The 9,509-nt window shown below is 37.4% G+C and overlaps 1 long non-coding RNA gene across 1 annotated transcript; it reads left to right on the plus strand.

Annotated features, from left to right (window-relative positions):
- Window positions 1–4,411: 4,411 nt before the first annotated feature.
- Window positions 4,412–6,732, plus strand: LOC122008622. Its single transcript, XR_006119331.1, has 3 exons — window positions 4,412–4,472; window positions 6,219–6,275; window positions 6,667–6,732. It is a non-coding gene; the product is annotated as an uncharacterized LOC122008622 (long non-coding RNA).
- The last annotated feature ends 2,777 nt before the right edge of the window (window positions 6,733–9,509 follow it).

Raw genomic sequence — 9,509 nt, forward strand, 5'->3', positions numbered from 1 at the left:
GGAGAGTGCACCGATGACAAGGGTAAGTTCTTGAGTCATTTTCTCTTGATCCTCTCTAGCCCTATGCTCTAACACTGTCTATGATTGGATAGCTGATCTCTATAGGGTTGATTGGTGTCTGGAATTGTTGAATTCTTTCTTGATCCAGCAATGTGGCAGCGAGATCCCTTTTCACAACAGATCGATACACCTATATTGGTTAGGTTTTGGATGGTTTGATCACGGAGAAGGTGTCAAGGTCAATGCTACCAGTAAGTTTCTTAAATTAGGTTTTCTTTATGTTGCCTTGATGAATCTGGACCTTCTGTTCTTAATTGAGCAGTAAGGGTGGATTCCAACAAAGTGTTGTGTGTTGTTGATCAACAACCATCATGTTCCAGCGTCAACAGTGGCTAGGTATTGAGGTAAGGTGTAGGGGAATTTGATACAAATTGGTTAAGTGTGAATTAGGTTTATATTTATGTGTTGATTAGGGTTTTACCCTAATTTAGTGTTAGAGATTTTATTTAGCTACCTATTTGAATTTAGCTAAATAAAATATACACATTGATTGGTATATGACTTTGATTCGCGATGGTGTCCCGACGAGGGATCTATTTCGGATTGGACCTTTCTATTGGAGGCGGGTACCTTGACTTATCTTTTAGATAATGTCATGTTGATATGCTTAGTAGATTTTAACAAGTAATAATAATTATGTTTATATCTGCATCGGTATGTCACTATTTGTTTCCGAGCATGTTTTGTTTATTTCCTATTTAGCATTTATACCCTATTTAGTATTTATGTTGTAGATGTAGTGACATACCATGCCATGTGATATACCGGACTGATTAGATACCATATCTGACCTGTGTACCTAGATCATATTATTAGATCCACGTATTTTGGTATATATTTTTGGAGGTAGATATGGTCAGGATTTTTCATGCTTAGTGTCATGCACCATCTCGCATGATTGTATGCTGAGTGATTGGCAGCTCCATTATTGTTAAGCACATAGCCAGTTACATGGATCTGCACACACAACCATGTAGGTGCAGCGGAGGCCGGCAAGAGGGGGTTGAATTGCTCCTGAAAAATAAAGTATACCCTCCTCGTCTTTCAACTCAGATAGATAGCAATAATAAAAGTAAAAGTAAAGGCAGAAATAAAAGAGACAGAATTTAACCTGGTTACAACCAAGGAGGTTGTTAATCCAGGGCGATGAAAAGCGCACTAGAAAAGATCTCCTTTACTGAAGGCGGAGAAGCCTTTTACACTCTAACAGCTCAGAACTATTGCTAGGAATTACTTACAAAGTTGAAGACTCAATTGATATTCAATTCCTAGTTCCAGGGGCCTTTAAATAGCCTCTGGAAATATGATCTCGAGGGTCCAGGGCGCATCCAACAGGGATCCAAGGCGCCTCCATCGAGTGTTGGATAAAACTTTATCCAAAAGGCTCAACGTTCAAATCTGCCAGGTCCGAGGCGCCTTCAATAAGGGTTGAAGGCGCCCTCAAGCTGGAGGCGCCTCCAAGCCTGATGGAGGCGCCTCCAAGCCTGATGGAGGCACCTCCAAGCTGGCTGGCAGATTTTTCAACTTGCTTGCTTCAGCTTTCAACTCTCCGTTCTTTTGGGTGATTTCGGCCAACCGAAATAGGGCTCACCCGAACCCAATTTCCGACCTTCTCCTCGAGCAGCCTTCCTCCCCGGCTTAACATCCCTCGAACTCCACACACGTTCTTCTCGCCCACCGATGTACTCTTCCGCAGCTCTCTTGTCCTTCGGACGCACCTAACCCGTTGGCTCCCTTCCCGTGTCGTCCTTCTCGCTAGCTTCATCTTCCGCTCGACTTCCTGCGCTCCTAAGTTCCTGCACACTTAGACACATGGATCAAAACACAAGCAAGACCTAACCAACTTGGTTGATCACATCAAAACACCCACGGGGACCAACAATCTCCCCCTTTTTGATGTGCATCAACCCAAGTTCAGGTTAGGGTAAAAATAGACACAAAAGTAATTTTGAAAAGAAAATTACTAAACTAACATGTTAATCACAAATTTGCAATGAATAAAATTGCAACTAATTAATTAGAAGTTTTCCAAAATATTTAAAATTTTAAAAAAAATCTCTCCCCCTGAACTTGTACTTTTCTCTCCCCCTTTGATCACAGCAAAAACGGGGTAATAATAAGAGAGTAAGAAATATTTAGCAAATACTTAAGTTAAAAAAAAATTCTGAGTAAAATGAATTTTTAGAAAATATTTTTAACTCAAAATGAATTTTCTGAATTATCAAAAAAAAATTCTAACTAAAATGAATTTCTAAGTCAAAAAATAATTTTTAGAATATTTTTCAAAAAAAGGATGTAAAAAAAATTTTCAAAGCATTATTTAATTCTAGTTTAATACTTTTTTAGAAAGTTAATTAAACATTTTATTTCAATATTTCAGCTTCCAGGTCGTGGCGAGGCACTAGGCCTTCTTGGTTATTGGAGCAACAACCACTTCCTTAGACAAAGCTTCCATAAAGAAACTCAAAGTTTAATTTTCTCGTTGTAAGCTTTTAATTAAATAAATTAATTTAGCACAGATTTTGGAACCCAATAGAGGTTCCTTCCTACAGGATTACTAAAAAATTTAGGGGTACATAGTTTTTGGGCACTCTTCTAAGTTGTCCCTGATGATTTCTAATGTAGCAATTCAATTTTTCATAAATTCTAACTTTTGATTTTGGAAATCTATTTAAGCATGCATCAGTTTTTAAATTTTTAATTTCTATTTTTAGATTATCATTTTCTGATTTTAGATTATCTTACATCTCAAGTGGACATGCTTTTGCTAATTTCAATTTCAATTCAACATTTTCTTTTTCTAATTTGAATAAGTCTTTAGAAAGAGACTTAATAAAGCGAAAAGACTGAGTCGGAGTTAGATTGCGTACCTGACTTACCTGACTCGGTGATGCTCCCCCTTCACTGCAGCTTTCCTCTGATGATGTTCCTCCCCCTTCATTTATGCTCATCTCGGAGCTTGAGTCATCTTCGGGAAGATGGTTAGCCATCATAGCTAACTCGGAGAATTCTTCTATATCTGATTCGGAGGATGACGAATCTGACCAAGTAGCCTTCAGGTTCTTGTGCTTTGTCTTTTTCTTCTCTTTCTGTTTGCTCTTCAATTTCGGGCAGTCGTCCTTGATGTGCCCTTCTTCGTTGCAGTTGTAGCAACGAACCGTCCTTTTTCTTTGCTGATGCCTCTTTGTCTGTGATGTAAATTTATTAGATTTAAAAAAAAATTATTGAAGCGTCTTACCAGTAGTGTCGCTTCGGATTTGTCAACTGATGCTTCGAAGTTAGAACCGTTTGTTTTTGCCTTTAAGGTAATGTTCTGACTGGTCTTCTCTACTCCATTGGGCTCTGTAACTCGAGAATCGTGAAGTTCAAAAGTGGAAAACAATTGTTCTAAAGTACTTACCTCGAAGTCCGTAGAGATGTAGTACGCATCTACTAAGGAGGCCCACTCGGGAGTTCTCAGGAAGGCGTTGAGTGTGTATCGGATTGAGTCCTTGTTCGTTACACTACAACAAAAACCCTCATAGACATCAGTGGAACAATAACGGTTTTAAGCAAAAACCGATGTCTTTGAGTATTTTACACCGGTTTTTTCAAAAACCGGTGTCTATGAGCGCAGATTTTAGCTCATAGACATCGGTTTTTTAGGCGATGTCTATGAGCGCCTTTTTTTTCGTTAATAGACACCGATTTTAACTGTAGTTTTTAAAATCTGGTGTTAATGAACCAAAATAAAATATTTTAATATTCCCACAGCCAAAATTTGCAACACTGTGAAGTTCCCTCCAAACCTAAATCTATATCGCGCCCCTTCCTCACGCGACCATCTCTCTCGTCTAAACCTAAACCTAAACCTCCGACCATCTCTCTCAACCTCATCTGCCTCTTCTCCTTCCTAGATCGACTCCCTTGCTTCTCCGTCCGCGTTGTGAAACCTTGGCCACGTTGCTCGCAGTCTCGCTTGTTTTTTTTGTTGGTCCAGTCCACGGAAGAAGAAAAAAAAAAGCCGCATCGCATCAAAAAAAGCACCGCCCGTCAGCGAGCTCCTCTCCGCGAGCCCTAGCCACCTTCCTCTCCGCGAGCCACCGCCCTCTCCACAAGCGAGCTCCTCTTCGCGACCAGCCACCTTCCTCGCCGCGAGCCACCGCACCTTCCTCGCCGCGAGCATCCGCGAGCTGGAGCTCTCCGCGAACCCTATTCCTCTCCGCGAGCCACCTTCCTCTCCGCGAGCAGTCTCCTCACCGCAAGCCCAAGCAGCAGCGGCCAAACACCTTCCTCGCCGCGAGCCACGACCCTCTCCGCGAGCCCTAGCAGAAGCGCCGCGGTCCAAATCCTGGTTGGGAAAAAATAGTACCACCATTACCATCCAGCAGCAAGCCATCCTGGTCTTGCGTTGAATCTTCATCGTCGCTCTGGTAATTTCCCCTCTTTTCTTTATTGGATTCTTGCCTAATTGTCTTCTGTTTCCTTAGGGAATCACTAATGGTTAGGTTTTGTTTGGATTCATGTGCTGGAACAAAGTTATTTGGTTGATTATTTTATTTTTATTTTTTTGGCAAGAAACAAAATGGCCAAATTAATCTAGGTAGATTTCTGGTTTGGCTGGTTCTTCGTGTTTGTGCCTCATATGGAATCAAAAAAATTGTTTCTTTTTAAACCCATGGATTAATTCTCTTTCATCCGTGGATAATTCTAAAAGGCGTGAACTTTCTTGCTGAATTGGTCTTGTAATCCTTCAGTTGAAGCTCGTTTAATCTATTAGCATTATGGCTTCCTATACTTAGTCACACTTCCTTTTTTTTAATTTTTAATCCAAAGATTAGGGGTTTTTATTGTTGTTTTTAGTACCTTCCTAGAAATGTGTTATGGACGACTATAAAGAAGTAATTAGTTCTAATTTATAAAGAGATAATGCTGATATCTTGCTTGTAATCTGTATTTTACTTATTTCCCTGTGCATTCAATCTAGTTATAGCATCTTTGAAATGAAGACTATTGAAACCTGTTTGATCCCACTTCTATCCAGTTTTTCTTGAAGGAACTCTCATTAAGTCTTCTTCGTAAGTTGTATAGTAAACCATGAAAAGTGTTTGTTACTCAGTTATGTGATTACACAAACCATGGAAGTGTTCAAGAGATTTGTTATATTAATTTAGTTTGATTTATTTGCATATTGTGCAACTACTAACTCGCCATTGAAAGAAGTTAACTTTATCCAGAGGATTGGAAGTGCAAGTATATCCATGGTTAACAAAAATATATTAGTGTATGCATAGATGTTATGTGACTGATAACTGGATTGAACCTTACTGATATGAGGTTAATCTATGATGTGAACCTTACTGATACATGGTAAAAAGTCAAACTCTTTGACTACCTCCTTAATGTCTCCTATTACTGATCTTTCAAGCCCCGTTGTGTCCATTACTATTACTATGAAGAAATTGAAAGGAAAGAACTACGCTTTGTGTGCTGCAATAGTTTGAGTTTGGTTTGTGGTTCATGATGTAATCGGCGATCTCTTCCAATTAAGATAAGACATTGGGATAGTTACTCACATTGGTTGACTTTAGATTTTTGAGTTGACTGTAGTATTTTATAAATCACTTCAATTGTCAAGGTCATTTAGAATAGTTCTGACAAGGTCTTCACTATTATGTGCCTTCATATTGTTTGCTCTGAGTTAAAGCTAGTGAATGCTCAAATTTTGGGAGCCCCTTCCATTCTACTCCCGTCAGATGTGTAGATGCGGAGGATATTGGCATTTACCATAGTGGCACAAGTTGGTGTTGTCCTAGATCAAATAATTCGGGGAACTATTGACTAACACCATCAAACATATTTAAATTGATTATAATTGAATTATAATATGTTTCATTTCTGTGTTACTAGTATGTTCCAATTTACCTCTAGAAGTTTGTGAACTTTGTTTGATTATTTATTGTCTGCTATCTATATATTGTATTGCCATTTCTTTTTGGAGAAGTGTGCTTCAATTTTTTTTCCCCCTGATGAAATCATCATTGTATTTGTACCTCCCTATATGCATTCCTGAACAAATGGTTTAGAATTTAAGCTTGTGCTATCTGTAAATATTCAGTTTTTTGCTGCTAAATTGTGTTCGAAGTTAACACTTTTATCATGTGTATTTCTATACACAGGAAAAACATAATCAGGAATTTCACTGGTAGCTAAGATCTGTTATTTTGGACAATGAGGTTAGTACTAGTAATGTGTGATATTTACCTTTTCTTTTGTCTTGGCCTTGCTAGATGTTGTCTGTTTAAACAAAATTTCAAAAAATTGTTTTCGTAAATTAGTTGACGCTATTGCAACTGGCCTGAAAATTCACAAATTCCATAGTTCAGGACCTTTTAGCTTTTCTTTTATTTGTGCAGAGGATGCTTGTCTGTTTTAGAAGGAATTTGACTAAGTGATCATTCATAGAAAAATTGATTTTACATATGACTAGATTCAGAATTTAGAAATTCTGCAGATTTTTTTAAAAAAAAGAAAGTGTCACTTTTTTTTTCCCTGAAACTGACTTATGTATTTCTCCATGTTGGATAATATAAACCTTAAGAGTTGCATATTATGTATATCTTTTAGTAGGCCTCAAGTGAGATGGAATGAAGACAACTTGTATGAAATTGAAGCCAATAAACCAGTGAGGCATAAAATAACTGAACCTAAAACACCTTATCATCCTATGGTTGAGGATGATGGTAAGTCCGCAAATGTTGATTTATTCAAACAACTTGCACTTTGATCTAATATCTATTTAATAAGTTAAAGAGGGAATAAATAACTTTCAGATGCTTAAAACTCATTCATTGGTAATGCAGGTTGTTTATCGCCAAGAAGAGCTTCGCAGGTCCAAATCATCCTCATCTTCTACTGCTTGATGATTTTTTCCCCCTTTGATGAAGTGTCTTCTTTCTAATTAGAAAAGCTTGGACCAGTTGAAGTTTCTGTGTAGGTACGGATGTGGGCACATTGATTTAATCCTGTGATTAGGTTCAGAATAGATAATTAACATAACATTTCTTCCACTGATACTGCCTTTATCTGATTATTTTGTGTTGCTAACAATGTGGTGCAGCCGTGGAACTATCTATGCTAGTGTTGTCTTCTAAAATAGTTCATGTATTGCCGTTAATGTTGTTCTAAGGAAAGAATTTATCTCACAATTCATTGTTTACTTAACATTTTGGTCCTTGCATTTCGCTAAGTTAGTTTGCTAAAACAAAAGAACACTTCGTAAGAATGTTTTCCTTATTTTCTCCTCCTTGGTAATATTTTAAGAACTATTGGCAATGCACTTATTGAGATTGTTTTCATGTCTAATTTGAATATTTTGATCTCTGAGTGTCTGGAATGAGAAGATTAAGTTCATAATGTTATGAATGGAGTGAGCTATTGGCAATGACACAAGCATTGTCAAGCCTTGGCAACATATACATGGATTGGTAAGCTTTAGAAATGTTTGATGACAACTGTGCGGATACTTTATTTTTGTTTCTTAATGAAACTTCTCTTCATGCAGCAACATGATGAGTGTTGATGCATCATTCAATAAGGCAACTTTAGCAGTTACAACAGGGATATCTACGTCCTTCAACAACTTGGCTATTATATACAAGCAACAGGTAGAGTACTATATCTGTCTTTTTCATTGCTAGTTTGAGAGTTACTGCATATTGCCTCATTTAATGGAAGAAAGTCATATAATTTGTCTATCATCTTCTTTGCTGTCTTTGCCCCTAGATGGAAATTGATAGTTCTCTTATATTACACCAGGGAAATTATGCAGAAGCGATAGCCTGTTACAATGAAGTTCTTCGTAGACTGCTACTGATGGTCTTGTCAATAGAGGGAACAAGATGGCATCAGAGGTAGTACAATAAATAGTACAATAAATAGTACAATAAATCACAGAAATCACAATGAAGTTCTTCTGGTTGGTAGCAGAAATCACAGAAAATAGGGGGCTTAGTGCAGGATATTCAGGATACCAAGATGACATCAGAGGTAGTACAATAAATAGTAGATCTCTTCATCAGAGGTAGCTTTGTTCTTCTATGCTTCCTTCACTGGATTTGTTGTGTAGTCATATTTCTTTGTTCAACCATTATCATGCCTAGTAATTTGTTGTATGATGCTGTCGGTTCTTATCAATCTGTACACTTGAATTAGAAGGAGCAAATTATCTATGTTATATTCTAAGCAGCATATACTAAGTGTCATATATTAAAGTTTTAGATTCTATGTTATATTCGTTATCTTCCACAGCAACCTTTAAAAACTCAGTATTCTATTTTATTTGATACATGTACACATTTGTTTTAGTTATTTGACATATGGTGGATTTATGTGTTTTTACAGTTTACAAATCTCAAGTACTCCAGAGTTGAAATTGACGAAGTGCGGTTCGAGTGGGCTGAATGCATGTTAGATTACATTTGAAGTGCAGTTCTACCTTGATGTGTTAAAAGAATGTTGTACCTTGATTTTGATATCTATTAGCTAGCTTTTGATGTAAAAAGAATGTTTGGGTATTTTATAGATATTGTTGTAAGAAGATTATTTATATAATTTGTGAATATTTGTGTATTTTATGGATATTATTGAATGAAGAATATTTGTATAATTTGTGAATATTTGTGTATTTTTTTTTGTTATTGTCGGTTTTTCATTGTTTCGGAAATCAAATTTGTGCTGTAAAAAATATACATATTACATCAGTTTTCCACCGCTGCAAAATCGGTGTTATTAACTAATATTACATCGGTCATTTACCGCTGCCAAAACTGGTGTTATTAACATACAATATTACATCGATTTTACACCGTTGATGAAACTGTGTCGTTAAGTGATACTACACCGGTTAATAACCGATTCGAAGACTGGTGTCGTTAAGTGATACTACATCGGTTTTAACCCGATGTCTAAAATGGCAGACTTTTAACATCGGCTTCATAGACATCGGTCGAAAATGAAATAGACACCGGTGGAAGACCGATGTCTATGAAGGTTTTTGTTGTAGTGTTACTTCTTCTCCAAGGTTATTGAGTTGTGTGATCAGCTCTTTGATCCTCGCTTGGAGTTGCGCTACCTTCTCGCCTTGGTTGATTCGTAGGTTCGTCAACTGGGTCCGGAGGATGTCGCGTCTCACTAGCTTCACTTCGGAGGTACCTTCATGAAGCTCCAAAAATTTTTCCCAGAGATCTTTCGCGGAGTCGTAGCTTCCGATCCAATTTACCTCCTGAGGTGGCAGAACGCTGAGTAGTTGGAACTCAGCCTTTCCGTTGGTGACAAAATCGGCTTGCTCCTTCTTGCTCCACGTGTTTTCTTCTTTATCTTTCGGCACTGCATATCCATATTTCATTATTAAAAGTATATCAAATTCAGTTTTAAAAAATACCTCCATTTTTCGCTTCCATGTAGCGAAA

This window comes from Zingiber officinale, chromosome 1A, assembly GCF_018446385.1.
Source record: "Zingiber officinale cultivar Zhangliang chromosome 1A, Zo_v1.1, whole genome shotgun sequence".
In the NCBI taxonomy this organism is placed as follows: domain Eukaryota; kingdom Viridiplantae; phylum Streptophyta; class Magnoliopsida; order Zingiberales; family Zingiberaceae; genus Zingiber; species Zingiber officinale.